This window comes from Hibiscus syriacus, unplaced genomic scaffold (genome assembly GCF_006381635.1).
Source record: "Hibiscus syriacus cultivar Baekdansim isolate YM2019G1 unplaced genomic scaffold, ASM638163v2 tig00110911_pilon, whole genome shotgun sequence".
Taxonomy (NCBI): domain Eukaryota; kingdom Viridiplantae; phylum Streptophyta; class Magnoliopsida; order Malvales; family Malvaceae; genus Hibiscus; species Hibiscus syriacus.
The window spans coordinates 1,230,897-1,248,541 of NW_024062910.1; the positions used below are offsets into that span (position 1 = coordinate 1,230,897).

The 17,645-nt window shown below is 35.6% G+C and overlaps 1 pseudogene; it reads left to right on the plus strand.

Moving 5' to 3' along the window:
- Nucleotides 1-17,275, plus strand: part of LOC120146315 — a 40,525-nt pseudogene extending 23,250 nt beyond the window's left edge.
- The last annotated feature ends 370 nt before the right edge of the window (nt 17,276-17,645 follow it).

A 17,645-nucleotide genomic window follows, 5' to 3' on the forward strand; every position in this document is an offset into this window, starting at 1 on the left:
TTCAACATGCTAGACTAGTTTGAGAAATTAAGTGTTGTCCCTTAGGGCAAGACTCTTTGTGTGGGTGTGTGGGTGTTTGTATCCAGTCCATGCTTAACGAACCTAAAAAAATTTCTAAGCAAGCTCTCTTGTTTTTCCACGACATTTACAAGTTTATTCCCATATTATTTTTTAAAAATTCTGCTACGAGGGGAGTCAGCCCATCACACCTACCATCCCACACTCTAGGTGAAATGGAGCATACCTTCCACCCCCGAGCTAGTCAGGTAGAGTCATCCGTGACTACTTTCATTCACTCATATGCCATAGCTGTCATTTATTTATATGCAGTTTCCAGGCAATGCCATGGAATACGGAGTATCCCTCTATAGATATGACGAAGCATTTATTCACAATTTTATTCTTTTTTTTCATTATGGGGTTTTCATCATTCTTTAACAAAGTTTTATGCCATGACATTCAAGATTTCTCTTATAAAAATTTCTAAGTTCCTTAAGCATGGAAAACATACAATCGTGTATTCAGCGGTTTCAAAAAAAACAAGTCCTAGAGTTTGTTCTATCATCCTCAATAGTCATGTACATTCAATCCTAGCCATCAAGAATTCATCATCATCGGGCATCCTTAATTTATTCCAGAAAACTAATTCTACACTTACTAATGTCGTGGCATATTCATTATATTAATATTATCATGCAATGATTGGGAACCCTACCTCCCCCAAACTTGAGAGAAGCATTGTCCTCAATGATAAATAAAAACTAAGTAAAACTAGACTACATGCTATGAAATGTAATGCAATGCAAAGTACCTCGACTTCATGCTTGTGGTGGTGCGGTGGTTGTGCGACTTGTGCTTTCGTAGTTGTTTGGGGATGTGTTCAGAGTCTGATGCTGACGTAGCAGGGGGAGTACTTGGTCCTTCTGGGACTATGGATGGTTGAGGCTCCTCATACCTAACACCGTTTTCAATTGGCATCGACTCCTGTTCAAAGGGAATTTCTGTAGCATTTCTAATTGTGCTACATCGTGTGGCTCCATGGGCTGCGGTGGTGCTGTCAGGGTTGTAGTTGGGGCTCAATCTTGTGTTGCTCGATTGTGGGCATGGTGTGGATTTGATCAACAACTTCGGTTTTTCCTCATTAGCTGGTTGGGGAGTATCCACTAATGTCGTGGCATCCATAGAGACACGCAATAGTAAATAAGGGAAGATTGAGAGATCAAGAGCTACATGCAGAAGGAGCTCCATGAAGGTCGTTTCCACAACCTCATCCATTTGCTTGACATAGGTAATGAAGGTTGTCAGGTTACTAGTCAGATTCAACACTTGGTCATGGGTCTGCTTGGCTAGAAGTGTTGAAATTTAAATTTGTACAGATGGGTGGATATCATCAGCAATGTCAGCATTTGTGCCAACACCAATTGAGTCTTATTTCTAAGTGGGTGCAACTTCTGTAGGGGCTTTACCCTTGTCCACATGTTTGGGAGTTTGTTCTTTTCGAAACATCTTAAATTGTTATGACAATTTTTTCGCGTTCGATCGGAGCACCAGTATAGACCAAAATGCCCCACACATATAATAATTCCACCTTCAAAATATTTTGCCCTGGCCTTTCGTGTCTTTCACATCTGAATTGTAGGACCTTTGCAGTAGTCCTCTCTTTTTCAAACTGCTCTCTGCCTAAAGCTGAATAGTAGTAGAATGAGATGTATTTTCGCTCCTTTTTGTTGTGGCAACTTGAAATCATTTGGACAACAAATTCTTTGAAGAGATCGAGGTCATCCCTATGCCAGTAGCCACCATCATGTATGACCTTGTTCTTTCCTAGCTATTCAAGTAAGGAAACAAAACAACACTAACGAGAAAATTGATAATGTTATCATACCACAAAATTGCCGTGACAAATAATAATTTCTCATTAGGAAAATTTTCCTTAATCTCATTTCATTCCTTAATTCTTTTAAAATTTCTAGCCTAGATAGATAGGCAATTACTTAGGGTTTAATATGAGTAAATTCAATAGAACCCAAAGGTTCAAATTTCATACTGGTCTAGCTATAGGTGAGCTAGACTAACTCATCTCCTTTGGAATATCCTCGAGCTCCTCTTCATGTTCTTCATCTTCTTCATCAAGTTTCAAGTGATTATCAGTGCATAAAAATTTGTTGTGGCAAAATTCTACAGCTTTCATTTGGTCATGAACTCCTACTGATGGGGGTTTTCCTTTTACCGTGGTAAAATTTTTCTTGTCTTTATTTGCTGCACTCTTCGGACCCTCATCATTGTTTTCCAGCGAATGTGAATCATCTTGCACCTTCGGATCATCATGCACAATCTCATGATCGGGCTCGCCGAGTGTCCCCCCCCAAACTTAGCATCTTTGTAGATTTTGATATCACTCCTTAAGGTGAATATACCATAATACTCTCTGTCTTGAGCCTTAGTGACTTCAGTATCACTAGGTAGACTACCATGTGGGCAAAAATGTAATGTCGTGGCAATTTGGCCAACCTGACCCTCCAAGGCCCTCAAAGACGAGTTGTGGCTTTGAAGCAAAACTTCTTGGCTTTTTATAGAGGTCGCATGGTCATGCAGAATGGTCTTCGTAGTTGCTATGAAATCTTGCATTGTGGCCTCCAAAGAACTTGTTTTGGATAAAGATGACATTCCCTTGTCAGAATTATGCCATGGCATATTCATTTGAAAACTTTGGGAGTCACGGAAGTTCTGCTGCCTAGCTGGCTGACTAGCATTGTTGGTTCCTTGATTTCCCCAAGAGAAGTTTGGACATTGACACCATCTAAGATTGTTAGAATAGGGGTTGTTGTTGCCTCGATTGTAGTTCTCTATATAGTTGATGGACTCTAGATTGGTCAAAAACTTGCTCTTATGGTGATTGCCATGGCATAATAGGCATATTGAGTTGGTTGTCTTCACTTCTTTCACCTCACTTGATTGTTGCAAATTCTTCAACATATTGGTGATGGCAGAAAGTTGGACAGACATGGAATCCGTAGTATCCAACTCAAATGTCTCAGGCACTTTTCTCCCGGCTCTAAGCCTTGAAGATGAAAACTGATAATCATTGTTGGCAATCTTATCCAGAATGTCGAATGCCTCTGAAGGTGATTTATCGAGCAATGTCCCATTTTCATGGCATCTAGGATCATCCTTATGGGTGCATTGACTCCATTGTAGAACATCACAACTTGAGTCCAGTTGTGGAATCCATGATTGGGGCACTTGCGAAGCAAACTTTTGTATCGGTCCCAACACTCATACATAGACTCTTCATTGCCTTGGTGAAAAGATGTTATGGCATTTCTAAGATGTTGTTCATATTAGGTTGATTATGCCGTAGCAAAAAAATTTTGCACAAGTCATCCCAAGACTATGGAAATAATCCATTGAGTCATGCCCTGGTGTGATCTTTCAAAGAATATGGAAATAACTTCAATTTCAGCACATCTTCATGCACACCTTGTTGTCGAAAGGAGTCACAGACCTCCAAAAATGCCCGAACATGTTTCCTTGCATCCTCATGAAGAGAACCACCGAATTGTCCAATCAAGTCCAACATGTCGAACATAAACTGTTTGAGCTCAAATTGGGTTGCCTAAATCTTGGGAGCAACAATAGCAGGTTTTAGGTCGTCCAAGGTGGGAGCTAAGTGATCTCTAATAGTTCGTGTCGAGCAGCATTCCCAGTATTTGGAATTGTCATGGCATTTAGAACTGTAGGCTCCTTCACCTGATTTTGAACAACATGAGCCTCAGGTTCAATATGAAATAATGGTTATTTGGGTCTTTTACGGGTCATGCGACAATGTAACACCTGAAAAAGGTAAACACAAAAACAAGTAACTATGTACAAAGAAAAGAAATAAAACGATGCAACAACTAAACTCAACATCATCAATTCCAATCCCCGGCTACGGCGCCAAAAACTTGTCCGCTATTTGTGAGTACTATAAATGATGCAGATATGTGTACAAGTATACACAATTGAACAAGTAATACAATGATGGGTGAGTATCGTATCCATAGGGATTGGAGATATCTTGAGTAAAGTTTATGCACTATTCTAAAGTAACTAAGTATAGCTAATGGTATTGACAAATGAGAATATTGTGGCAAAATGAAATGAATGTTGGTAGGAATAGAATAATGGTAATATGTAGCAAATGAATATGTTATGGCAAATTGAATAGAAATGTCTTGGCAAAAGTAAATTGAGTGTAGTGAAATCAATTGAAAATATAAAGGCAAAACAAAATATAAATACTGGATTTGATTATCAGACTTTAAACTTCCTCACACGACAAGCTACTATGGGAATCAGTGATAGGAGTCACTTAGGAAAATCTAAGTCTACTTCTCATAATGGTCTTACTTCTATGCCTTATCTTCCCGACAGAGTTTGCTAAGGGAGCCCTATGCTATATCTAGTTAAGGGACTTGACATATTGAAGATGCCTTGGCAAACCGGTTGGCGTAAGGCCCTGCAGTGATCCTATTGGTCCAGATAACAGGATATGTCTCGGCAATACCTTTTTGCGACAGCATTAACATCTAACCTATCCTTCATGCATAATCTTTTTAGTCAAATGAAATCATATCCTTATCTCTAAGGTGGATTAGGCCTAGTTACTATCTAGAACCCCTTACTTATGTGGTTTCTCCCTAGTTTCTCTCGAACACTAAGGATGTGCTACTTAGACATTCTCTTGAACACTAAGTAATCTCCTAAGGAATGGCTACTCTAATAGCTCATACAACCTTAATACACTAAGCTTCATAAACAAAGTAGATAATAACATACAAAAACAACCATTCATTAAAGTAAATCTTAAATATCTAAAATGAACTCCCACCAAATAGCATTAGTTCATGGTGGGGTTTGAATATATCAAGCACAAAGCAAGTTTATTCATTCCTTACAACCTAAATGCAAAATATGAAAGCAAAGGGCAAAGGGAAAGAGGAAAAGCCTTCGACGTGCACTGTCGGAGCTTCCCTCGGCCACCACGGACTGTCCCAGCGAACTAGCTCCTCTCAGACGCTTAGAACGCCACTCCCTCTAGCTTATCAATGGGGAATGCCACGAAAAGTAGGATTTGTGGAGAAATGAGAGACCTTCCAAATTTTTAGGCTCTTGGCGGCTTGTGTAAAGTCATCTCTCATTGTGGCTTCATCTTCTATTTATAGGGGAATAATGAACCTAGGGTTTTGTGTTAAAATTACCCTAGTACCCTAAAGTTCATTCCTTTTATGTGAGAGATGGTGAAGAGATGGTAATGGGCCCCTCCTATATGGCTGATTACAAAAATCAAGTATAGTCAATGACAACTGGCTCTTACTAAAAATATATTATATTATCTTTTATGCCCAGAAATTTCGTCTGAGTTGTCGCGGCAATCGCGTTTTTGCTCAGTAGTCTCATCATATCATGGCAATTCCCTTTTTCTTATCCTTGCTCTCAACTCTGTACATCATCAAATAAACACCTTCCCCATAAAGCATCACTTATTACAAAATAAAATGCCTCGACAAATAGAATTCAACCACATGCAACTATATGCTCTTAAATGCATCTATATGATCCTATATGAGCTCTTAGCAGTCAATAACTTAAATGAAAAGGTCCCAAATATGACCTTTTTACGGATTTATCACTTTTCAAGGCTTTTTTGCTGGATTTTACGCTCGGATTTGGGCTCACTAGGTTGGGGGATTATTTTGGTGAGGTTTAGTTTTTTCGGTCAACAGAGGCGGCGGCCGGAGCGGCGACAGGTGGCAGAGTGTGGCCAGGTAAGGTGACCTTCCTTCGGCGGTCGGTTTTGGGTTGAGATGTTTTCTAAAGAGGGGGAGAGTTTTTTTTGGTTTTGGGTTAAAAATGATTTTTTCGGTTTAGGGGTATTTATAAATGTGGGACCACCGTGTATGGTTAAATTATTTCCGCAGTCCCTGGACTTTTGAAGTGTAATTCATTTCGGTCACCTGTTTCAATTGGCCTCTGTATTTTCAATTATTTCAATTTCATCCTTGTTTATATTATTTATATTTCACGATTTGGTCCCCTAACCTTTTATTTTTCCCTTACAGCTTATTTTTAGCATCAATTTGATCCATGAATTTTAATTTATTCAAATTTAGTTCTTTAAGTTTCTTATTTTATTTTATTATTTTTTCTCTACTTTTTATTTTTATTTTTACTTACTTTCAAAATTTAACATTTCTTTCTTTCTTTTATTTATTTTTTTTTTTTTTAAAAAATAATATTTTTTCACTCTTTTTATTATTTGTTTATTTTCTTTAAAATTCAAATTTCTTTTTTTTCCCTTTAAACTTGATTATATATATTAAAAATAACCTTTCATTTATTTATTTATTTATTTATTATTTCATATTTATTTATTTATTTTTATACTTACAATCTAACATTATTTTGACTTTTTTAGTGGAATGTCAACCAATCAAATGTAAGTAATTTGAATCGAGTTTTTAAATTTTAATTTTAATTTTTAATTTTCGCAATTCAAACAACCGACAAATTAATTGGTACCAAAAGGACAGTACAAGGGTGATAATCATTCCTTGACTGTAACCGAACCCAACACATTTCTGGTAAAATGCAGATCAGGTAAGATGGTGTCCGATCAACCTAAACATTGTTTTTAAATTATCGTGCGGTGCTAACATTTTTATTTAAAGTCAAATCTCAATTCGGGGCCCACCCGAAAGACGGTTGCGACAACTTTGCGACTCTGCTGGGGATAGATAATTGAGTTAGGTCGAAATCAATTTCTGGTTATCTTTTTGAGCGAAAATTATAAGTTTAAATTTTAATTTATTTATTCGATTCTAATTATTTATCTTTGATTATTTTTCAAATAAATAGTTGTACTGACTTTTTTTCAATGATTTCAGATTTTTAAATTTTTATCTCGGCTTTATACCCGATCTCAAAACCCTTTTAAGTGGGGGTGAAAGTGACGCTTTCGTGGGAATTTATTCTCCATATGGGCCTAGCAAGTAACCTTTGAGATTCATATACCTTATGTCTTCGTATGAATTTATTCTTGTATAGGCATAAGGGAATGTATCCTCTCGAGTTTAACTTGGTCATCATAAGCTTGTAACGGGCTTAGGGTTAAGGGCCTGGCAAGCCCAAGGGGCACAACAAGAAGAACTCGGGTACCTTTCTTTAGAACCTAAACCGGGAGACTATAGGGAATTAGAGCCCACCCCAAAACTCTATTTCAAAAACTAGAATGTTTGAATTATCTCCTATTTTATTTTCTATTCAAAGCATATGAACTGGACAAATATGCGGTTAGGAGTTGCTTAAAATTAGCATTTGGGGTAGAAAGCATATATGGTAAGAATTAAAGCATGTTGGGTAGATATTATGTGGGGTAGGCCTTTCTATTTTCATTATCATTTTGATTATTATCTTTATTTCAATAACTTTTTTCCTTTCCTTTTTGTCTTCTTTTATTTTATTTTTTATCATTTACATCATTAAAAAGAGGTGTTGATTCACCAAAAACATGTTCGTTAAACATAAATAATTTGCATTAATGGACAAAGGGGTTATAATACAAAAGGTGAAAAATACAGAGGTCCGACTATGGTCAGAAAATACTCAGAAGGAAAAGTGAGACAATCTGAAAGGCAACTATGTATCATATTCAATCAAGAAGACGTGGTACCCACAATCGAAGAGTATACCACTCTGTTGCATTGTAAAAGACTCATAATGGACCAGGATTTACACCGAGCACATCAAAAGTCAACTTTTTGAGTTGGCAAAAGTTGCAGGGGCAGATGAGAAAACGGTTACTGACCTGGATAGTCCCTTCAAAGACAACATGAACAAGATGAAAAAACAATAGCTTAAATTGGAGGCCATTGTTGACGAATTCAAGAAGCAAGCAAGTCAACTTTAGATAGTTCCCTTCGATGGAGGTTTCCCATGGCGCTTTCATTGGGATCAGGCTTAGCAGAGAGTGAAAGCCATAAATACAGTCATTCTAGCAGCTCAACACTTGCACGGTTTAGCCAGAGAGCCCAGAATAGTTTGACAGAGTATTCAATTGGTGATAGACGAAGGGAGTAGACTAGTCAACCTTTCAGAAGCTTTTAGGGGTCTAGAAGACTTTGTCAAATACACCTTTTAGATGTTTTTGTCTCTTAAGAAATAACACTTTTGTCCCAATAAAGATTATTTATAATAACAGACATGTTTTTGGATCAATGCATCGAACATTTCATGCATCATGTATTTAGACATATTTTACATTTTGTTATTTTCATTTCTTTATATTCACGTTAACTAACAGTATCTTATAAAAAAATGGGAACAAACACTGGACATACCACCCTGAGCATTGGATATACCTCATCCACATAACACTCATTCAAAGAAGAAGAAGAGGAAGCCAAAATTGCTTAACTCGAAGATAGCATGCTGAGGTTGCAAAGGGAATTAGAAGAAAATATAAGCGATGATAATCAAAGTACTCTGGATACGATCACTAAGATCCAAGAGTCCTTGGTCGATCATATTATTGTCAAGTTAGCTGGCTTACATCAAGCGAGTGTGCCTGGGGAAGGTTCGTCTACTAGGGTAGCTATGCCTACTACCCCGCAGTTGGTTATCTCACCTAGAATTTTACCAGGACTACAAGGGGACTCATCTGCTGCGAAAGCCTTATCTGCTGTAAGGTACATACTTATGTATCCAACCCTGAGGATAATTCGGATGATTACCATATAACGTACCTTGATGAGGAAGATAAGGTAAAAAAGATGGAAGAAAAGATCAAGCTACTAGAAGACCAAAGGAAAGTGGTTAAATGGGACCATGACTAATATGAAGTTGATATTGCAGAACTCAGTTTAGTCCCAACTTGGTTCTTCCTCTGAATTCAAGTCCCCGGAGTTTGAGAAGTTTGATGGGAATAGTTATATGTCAGCCTACATTACCATGTTCTGTCGAAAGATGACAGTATATGTAGGAAACGACCAACTCCTGATCCATTGCTTCCAGGAGAGTTTTTCGGGTTCAGCCATCTGGTGGTACAATCAGTTAAGCCGATCCCATATCAAGACTTGGAAGGATTTAGCCAAGTCAATGACATGAGGTCAGATCGAGTTATGCTACAAAGCATGGAGAAGAAGCATAACGAAAGTTTCAGACAATATGCACATAAATAAAGGGATTTAACTGTGCAAGTTCATCCACCTTTGGATGAGAAGAAATAGGAAACTTTTCATGCAAACAATGAAGGCTCCTTATTTTGGGCACCTGGTTGCAATCACATCGAGAATTTTTTCTGACTTAGTCATTGCCGGGGAGATGGTAGAAATGGCCATAAGGCAAGGCAAGATCGAGGAAGGGGAGGCCAGTAAGAAACCTCTTATTAAGAAGAGGGATGAAGAGATTAACAACATCAACACCTACAACACCGATAAAGATGTTACAATCTCCAACCCAAAATCAACTGCAGCTGTACCGACAGGTATTACTAGACAATATTCAAGAAAACCTAGGAATTAAATGAAAAGGAAAAATTTTGACCCTATTTCCATTACCTAAAAAGAACTTATCAACAACTTTTTGACACCCACGTAGTGTCACCATACCTGGTGGAGCCTATGAATCCCCCTTACCTCAGGTGGTATGATGAGAATGCTCATTGTGAATATCATGGCGGTGTCCCAGGGCACACTATTGAGAATTGTTTTCCATTCAAGAGAATCGTGTAGAAAATGCGTAACAAGAATTGGATTGACTTCAACAACTCAGGGGCATCTTAATGAGGAAGAAGATCAGTTCATTCTATTATGAAACTTTATTCCATTTGCAGCATTTTGTTTGAATTTTTTTCATCTTTTCTCAGTTTTTTGCAAGGATATTTAAATGAATTTATGCTATTTTGGCAAGCAATGAATCAAATTTGAAGACTTGAAATTCTTTGAATATTAACTGAATTAAAAACTCTGTAAATGATTCAGAGTTACAAATATTTGCAAAGTGACATAATTAAAACTGATAAAACAAAGGACTTTGACCTTACCCCAGAAGATACGCTCGAACACCATACCCTCCTCTTACAAGAACCGATATATCCTTCTCCTCTAATAAGGGAATGAACAAGAGGCTTGGTATTCAAGTATGTATAGGAGCAAAAAACATGGCGCATCTTTTGCGTGTGACATTGCTGACTAGACCACACTTTTGTTGAAGACGTTCAATGATGATCATGATCCTTACAGATGAAATAGTCGAGTATGTGAATCTAGTTAGGTCAGTCGCTTGGAAATTGAACTCTAAATATGAGATTTTTTACTTTCAACAACACCTAGACTATAACAGGTTCTTCTTGACAATCTTAAGAAATTGAATCTGTAAAGCTGAGCTATTCCACTAAGGAAATTGATTATAGAGGAAACTCAAAAGCCCTAGCCTTATGAATAGATTATATTCAAACCATGATATTCTCGGACACTTGGAAATTCGATGTTTACCCACTGAAATTGTCAGGTCGAAGACTTTGTGATGAGATGAAACCTTCAGTTAACCTGACAAATGTGATTATAATATTGAGTTGTCCCTCTACAGCAATTGGTTAAATGCCCCAGCTTTATGGAGAAGATTCACCTAGCCAGACGATGGTAAATTAAATCAAATTTATCTAAACAAGAAGTTTCGGCAAAGATGAACTAAGGGAGTTAAGGAACACATGTTATAGTCAATTTCACACGAGCACTCAGTAATTTCATTTTTAGACCGATATTTCTGCACTGCCTTTGTTAGAGGATTCTATTGAGCTTGAACAAATGGAAGATTTCGAGAATCAAAATAGAAGGTCTAGTAATTGATTATGATAGTTACGTCATTTTGTCTACATCCGATTAAAATACCAAGCCAATAAAGAGGGGCATGTTGCAATGTTCAACAAGACCGATAAAAGAAATGACATTTTAGTGGTCGAAACCTTAGAAAATAGGAAGCCAACCTGAAGTCAACTCATCAATTTGGGTATTTGTCAAAGAGCTATAACTCTGAAAGCATTAAAGAGCTATTGATTCTTTTGATATTCTGTGAACTCATGTTTACGAGTGATTTGATTGTGAGCCAGAATAATGGGACATTCCACATTCTTGAAAACAAATAGTCCGAGTGATCAGATAGAACTTGTGACATTGTCAGCAACCCGAGAAGAAAATGGGGCATGGTCGATTCCAAGGACAAGACCAGCAAAAAAAATGAGGCTCCATCCAAGAGATAAAACATAACTAATTCATGTTGCATACATCTTATACATACTTAAGAGCATTACATTTATCATTTTTCACATACATAATTTTTGCAACTTTAGAGTTAAGTTTCAACTTCAAGATAAAAGATACTCGATTCAAAACACCTTCAAAAAAGATCGATTGTGGTTGTTTAACTCAGCGATAAGGATCTATACCTAAACCAACTTGACATATTGAAAGATCGGCAGAACTTAGAATCAACTTCAGACGGGTTCGAGATCTAATTTAGAACGGATCCAATTCAGCTTAAATCAATGACGAGTGGCTAGTTTCCAGTTAATGCTTTCAAGCTAAATATCAACCCCATGAAGGATGATATCCGACTGATAGAATATACAACTTGGATTTCCCGTTAAGGGGAGTCATCTAAAGAATTATGACGGTTTAGACATGTGAAGGGGAGCCATTCTTCACTTAAAGAAACTGTTCCCAGTATAGCTCAAGGCAAGAAGGGTTATATGTCAACAAAAACCATCGAGTTCGATTACATTCAGCTCAAAGGCATATCAAATTTACGACATAGCTCAAGGCGAGAAGGGTTATCTGTCAACAAAAACCTTCGAGTTCAATTCCATTCAGCTAAAGGGCATATCAAATTTACAGCATAACTCAAGGCGAGAAGGGCTATCTATCAACAAAAACCTTTGAGTTGATTTCATTCAGCTCCAGGCCATATCAATTTTACAGCATATCTCAAGGCGAGAAGAGCTCTCTGTCAAGAAAAACCTTCGAGTTCGTTTACATTCAGCTCAAGGGCATATCAAATTTACAACATAGCTCAAGGCAAAAAGGACTATCTGTCAATAAAAACCTTCGAGTTCGATTACATTCAGCTCAAGGGCATATCAAATTTACAGCATAGCTTAAGACGAGAAGGGCTATCTGTCAACAAAAACCTTCGAGTTCGATTACATTCAGCTCAAGGGCATATCAAATTTACAGCATAGCTCAAGGAGAGAAGGGCTATCGTCAACAAAAAATCTTTGAGTTCGATTCCATTTAGTTCAAGGGCATATCCAATTTACAGCATAGCTCAAGGCGAGAGGAGCTATCTGTCAACAAAAACCTTCGAGTTCGATTTCATTTAGCTCGATGACAGTGAGGAACTACTTTCCGGTTAAAGTTTAAGCCGAGGTCTTTAAGTCATTTGGGGCAATCTCTTAGCCTAGTGTAGCATAGCTTAAGTCGAGAAAAGCTATCTGTCAACGAAAACTTTCGAGTTCGATTCCATTCAGCTCAAGGGCCTATCAACCACATGGTAGTGTCGAGAAACTACTTTCCAGTCAAATTTTCAAACCGAGGTCTTTAAACCAAGAAAAAGACCAAGGTTGACTACGATTTAGCAACAATAAGCCACTTTCCGATTCAAATTCCGAACTACGATTTCAATTTCATGAAAATTATATCATTTCAAGGGTGACTCAACCTCGTGACGGAGGTGTCTTCCACAACTCAATTTAACAGGGAGTTATTCCTAATTGCAATATAAGAGTCAATTTTTAACTCCACGTATGAGGATATTGACTTAGGGATCCCTTCATACCGAATGAAAATTTGTGTCCTTTTAACATTGTCCTATTTTTTGTTGGATGAAAAAGGATAAAGAGGGGCAGCTGTAGACACTCATTTTCGATCGGAATTTTTTTAATATCGTATAGTTTTTGAAAGAATTTTTTGTTTTTTAAAACATATAGTTTTTTTAAAAAATCGGTTTTTGAAACATATTTATAATGTATAGTTTTTTAAAACATTTTGAAAATATATATAATATATAGTTTTGAAAACATTTTTGAAAATATATATATTATATAGTTTTGAAAACATTTTGAAAACATATATATAATATATAGTTTTTGAAAACATTTTAAAAATATATATAATATATAGTTTTTAAAAATGTTTTAAAAATATATATAATATATAGTTTTGAAAAATATTTTTGAAAATGTATATAATATATAGTTTTGAAAATATTTTTGAAAACATATATCTTTTAAAGTTTCAATTTTTTTCGACATATTATTATATATTATATTATATTAATATTAACATTAATATTATTATATTTATTTATTTTTCTTCTTATTTTTATTTTTATTTTTGTTAGGGTCTAATACAGTCCAAAATGAGAATGCATGTTCCAACCTAACAACCCGAGCCCAACTGCTGATCCAGCAGTGGCTAAGGTTACGTTTTTAGTAAGGATGCCGCATAGGAGGGGCTCGTCAAGCGCCAGCAAGGTTTCCATTACCGGCCAAAACATCTTACCGAATAACCCGTGATTGCACCATCTCGGGGTTTTCGATCAACTCACAAACAACCACGAACCCCACTCATTTCGGGCTCAACAACATAACATTCCACAACCAGAGAGCAACACAGAAACCTAAACGAAGCATTAAGCAAAAAAATCAATCGATATACTACCAACTAAATCATAAAAAACCCAAGGTGGAGCCTCATTTTTTTTACTAGAAAAACCGTCGGAGAAGCGAAAGTCGTTGGAGAGTCAAAGAGTCACCATCGGCACAGGTAAAAAAACCGAAACTTTGGGCGTAGATCTACGCTTTTCAGGGCTTTTTTGCTGATTTTAGGCTCGGATTTAGGTTCACTAGGTTGGGGGATTGTTTTGGTAAGGTTTGGTTTTTTAGGCCATGGAGGCGGCGTCCGGAGCGACAGCGGGAGTCGGAGTGTGGCCGGGGAAGGTGACCGGCCTTCGACCGATCAGTTTTGGGTTGAGAGGTTTTCTGAGGAGGGTGAGAGTTTTTTTTTGGTTTTGGGTTAAAAATGATATTTTTTTTCGGTTTAAGGGTATTTATAACTGAGGGACCACCATGTAATTAGCCAATAGTTAAATTATTTTTCCAGTCCCTGGACTTTTGAAGTGTAATTCATTTCGGTCACCTGTTTCAATTTGGCCTCCGCGTTTTCAATTATTTCAATTTCATCCCTGTTTATATTATTTATATTTCACGATTTGGTCCCCTAACCTTTTATTTTTCCCTTACATCTCATTTTTAGCATCAATTTGATCCATGAATTTTAATTTATTCGAATTTAGTTCTTTAAGTTTTTTATTTTATTTTATTATTTTTTCTCTACTTTTTATTTTTATTTTGTTTTTTTACTTACTTTCAAAATTTAACATTTCTTTCTTTTATTTTATTTATTTATTTATTTCTTTTTAAAAATTAACATTTTTTCACTCTTTTTATTATTTATTTGTTTATTTATTTGTTTATTCTCTTTAAAATTCAAATGTTTTTCATTTTTTCCTTTAAACTTGATTATATATATATATATAAACCTTTCATTTATTTATTTCATATTTATTTATTTATTTTTATACTTACAATCTAACATTCTTTTGACTTTTTTTAGATGAATTCCAACTAATCAAATGTAAGTAATTTGAATCAATTTTTAATTTTTAATTTTCGCAATTCTGACACCCAACAAATTAATTGGTATCGAAATGGTAGTACAAGGGTGCTAATCCTTCCTTGACTGTAATCGACTCCCGAACCCAACACATTTATGGTAAAACGTAGATTAGTAAGATGGTGTCCGATCAACCTAAACATTATTTTTAAATGATCGATGGCGACTCTAACACTTTTATTTCAAGTCGAAGTCCAATTCCGAGCCTATTCAAATGATGGTTGCGACAGATAGGTATTTAAATGATCATTATCATATTTAATTATCTAATTATGAATTCATTGAACAACTTTGATGATACAAGAAAATATATTTACGATAGTATAGATATTCATACATTATCATGATGAAAATCACACATACGAGATGTTTTATTACCAGCCTCCCTAATCATTTTTACCTTTTATAATTTATTTACTATATATAGAGATTTTCTCATAATTTTTCGTACTTGAGGTGTATTTTAGTCTTTTCCTACTCATATGGACATTATAATCATTTTTTTATCCTCATACGAGTGATTCCAATCAATTCTCTTTCTATTATTTCATTATGATACGCAGCTCTGATCATTTCAACTTATAAGGGTGTTTTCATAATTTTTGCCATTCTAGTCATTTTCTAGTTACAATGGTATCTTGGAAATTTCCTTGTTCATATACTTTCGCGCATTTTATCATATTTTAGGTCATCTCCTGCCCTCATCTCTATCTCTACTCTAAAGATGAAATAGTAATTCATCTCCAGCATTATGCCTACATTACCACCAACTCTATTTTATTCACAATATTTAACTATTATAATATTGATTTTGTAAATATAAAATAAAATATATACATTTTAATAAATATCAAGATAAAAATCATAAATAAAACATTCATAAATAACATTACGAAAATACAAATAAATAAGAAAATTACAATTCATAATAATAATGTGAAAAACATAAGTTACATAATTATATATTTTAATTCTCCGAATAGAATATTCATTCCACAAATGCTCAATTAGTATCTATCTTGCAATTTATCTATTTTAATGTATTTTTATCTATCTTGTAATTTTATCTACTTGAATTTATTATATTATGTTTAACTTTAATTTTATTGTGTAGAAATTACAATAAAAACATAAGAGATAGAATAAGGGAAAATAATGTAACAAAAAAAAAAGGAAAAGAAAAAGAAAATAACAAAAGAAAGTAAAAAAATATAACTAAAACCAAAAATCAGAAAAATAACAAAAAATATATATATAATATGCAGCGTAGCTACAGTGCAACGCCAGTTGTAGCGTGCAACTGTAACTGTCGCCACAATCTAACGTTAAAGTAGCGATAGGCTGAAGTTGAAATTCATCTCCAAAGTAGAGATTGCAGCCACTTCAGTGCCTTTTAGACATTTTCAAAACTTATCAATATTTTATAATTTTAGCACTTAGGGGTAATTTGACCATTTGGTCTAAAAGTGCATTCTGGTCATTCATGGATATTTCTTATTTTCTTATTTACAATATTCTTCTTATTATTAAAGATCATATCATACTTATCCATATGACTTTTTAAAAATTAAAAACCACTTTCCATTTCTTCATAAATTACTAGTTAATTAAGTTGTCTTATGCTTTCGAGGTTCCAAGTTTAAAGAGATATGTATATAGAATGTGTATATTATTAATAATTAAAAAGATATTACAAACATAATACCTATTAATCATCTTAAACAATTCAAAAAATATTATTATAATTATTAGCCTTTGATGGTTTAACTTTTTATAGGCAAGCTGACTGCGGATGCAGCACTAGACCCACCAGGTCTTGTGGCCGTAGCGGTGGCTCATCCATTTGCCCTCTTCGTTGGGATAGCCATTGCAACCAACATCTCAGGTGGCCATTTGAATCCAGCCGTCACCTTTGGGTTGGCTGTTGGAGGTAACATCACCATCTTAACTGGCCTTTTCTATTGGATTGCCCAATGTCTCGGCTCCATCGTTACTTGTCTCCTCTAATTTGTCACCAACGGATTGATAAGGAACAACTATGTCAGTTGCATTGTGTTTATCGTGATCGGTCCAAACTTGAATGTGTACAAAAAAAAATATTAATCTTCAATGAATTGGATTTTTTGCAGAGTGTACCAACCCACGGCGTTGCTGCAGGAATTAAGGCAGTCGAAGGCCTTGTAATGGAGATCGTGGTAACATTTGCCCTGGTCTACACGGTTTACGCTACGGCAGCTGACCCCAAAAGGGGTTCACTTGGAATTATTGCACCCATTGCAATTGGTTTCATTGTGGGTGCCGACATCTTAGCCACTGGTCCATTCAGTGGTGGCTCAATGAACCCAGCACGTTCTTTTGGGCTAGCTGTGGTCAGTGGGAACTTTGCTGATAACTGGATCTATTGGGTTGGTCCATTAATTGGTGGAGGATTAGCTGGACTGATTTATGGTGACATTTTCATTGGCTCATATTCACCAGCCCCAGCGTCTGAAGATTATGCTTAAATTTGTTTATGGTTTTTGCACTTGTCATAAATGCTTTGGTTTCTTTTGCTGTGGGTGTTTTCTATGGATGGGAAAAAAAAGTGTGCACTTGTTAATAAGGTAATGTAAATATTTCCCTTCATAATCCTCTTTTTCAAATTTACTTTTCATGTTTTACCCCATGAACACAACTATTTCGTGTAATTATAGTTTGTGGGGTGTTTTAAATTATCAGATCCGTCGTCAACTCTATTAAAAAAATATCGAGTATTTATAATTAAAATACTCAATTTTTCATACCGAGTATTCAGCCAGTTATTTTTCTCGGGTTTTTAGGTCAAACGTGAGTTACAAAATATCCTTTAACAGGGTAACCACCGATCTGATATAT